Source organism: Tupaia chinensis, unplaced genomic scaffold (genome assembly GCF_000334495.1).
Source record: "Tupaia chinensis unplaced genomic scaffold, TupChi_1.0 Scaffold000146_1, whole genome shotgun sequence".
NCBI classification, from domain to species: Eukaryota; Metazoa; Chordata; class Mammalia; order Scandentia; family Tupaiidae; genus Tupaia; species Tupaia belangeri.
The window spans coordinates 16,522,247-16,523,384 of NW_006159616.1; the positions used below are offsets into that span (position 1 = coordinate 16,522,247).

The 1,138-nt window shown below is 52.0% G+C and overlaps 1 protein-coding gene across 1 annotated transcript in view; it reads right to left on the reverse strand.

The window, feature by feature from the left end:
* The window catches only part of CAMTA1 (calmodulin binding transcription activator 1), a 1,029,661-nt gene that overhangs the window by 362,832 nt on the left and 665,691 nt on the right, over nt 1–1,138 (reverse strand). The window lies entirely within an intron of this gene.

Consider the following 1,138-nt stretch of genomic DNA (forward strand, 5'->3'; position numbering starts at 1 on the left):
AAGAGGGATCTGAAAGACTTAGTTTTTGCCCACTGTCTAACAGTTGTGTCTTCATCATCGCATCCCACCCCGACAGCCTACTGTGACCAGGAGCAAAGCTCCCAGACAGAGGGCTCTAGCTAGCTGAGCTGTCAATCCCTTCTTGTCCATCACGCCTATCATGTCCTCCTGTCTGTCCTCAAGGCCCAGATCCACTATCTCTTTTAGGGCAGTTTTCCCCATTCTGAAGCCTCCTCTCACCTACCCCAGCCTACCCTCACCAGGCCCTCCTTGGAAACCCCAGCCCCTCCTCTGACCCTCTCTTCTTGCATGGCTCCCCACCACCTCCTTTCATCTCCTAGCATATGTACACAGACCTGTGGCTGCCCTTTGAAACTGAGCACTTTGAAAACAGGAACCACACCTGAGCGTATGACCCACAGCACAAGTCTGGGCACAGAGGAGGGCTCACTCAGTACCTGTGGAGCACCTAGTCTGTGTTCACTGACTTGCCGCTCACTGGAGCACCCTAGTGACAATAGTGTGGGGTTGGGAGAGCAGGTGGGTTAGATGCAGACGGCCCTGTGGGCACAGGGAAGACTGCTTTCTATTATACATTTTTATGCTCCCATGGTTTCTGATACATGGCACTTTTCTCTCTAGGTTGACTATAAATATCCTAGGGACCTTGAGGGGGTACCAGGAATGCTCTGAAGACCTGTGTGTTTATCCATTCATACAGTCATCGTACACTGACAGAGCACCTTCTCATGCTACGTCAGAGACACGATGGAGAACAAAGCTTGCCAGAGGAGGCTTCCTGCTCTGTTGTATCTCACCTGCATCACGGACCTGCAGTGGGTTCTGAGCCATGGGTTTGCATCGCCCGTTGACCACAGCTACACAACTCTGGGACAGCAGCTCTCCTGCCTTGCTGGTCCTTGCTTCCCATCTCTACCAAGGACCCTGTCTGATACCACTGACATGGTAAAAAATAAGCACCGGCACGTAAGGGCCCTCTGAGTGCCAGGCTTCAATCTAACCATCTCATATCCACAGATTCTCACAGCACCCCAGGGGGGATTCTGTTTTCACCTCCCATTCCTGAATGAGGAGACTCACAGAGGTTCAGAAGGTTATCCACGTGACCCCAATAGTA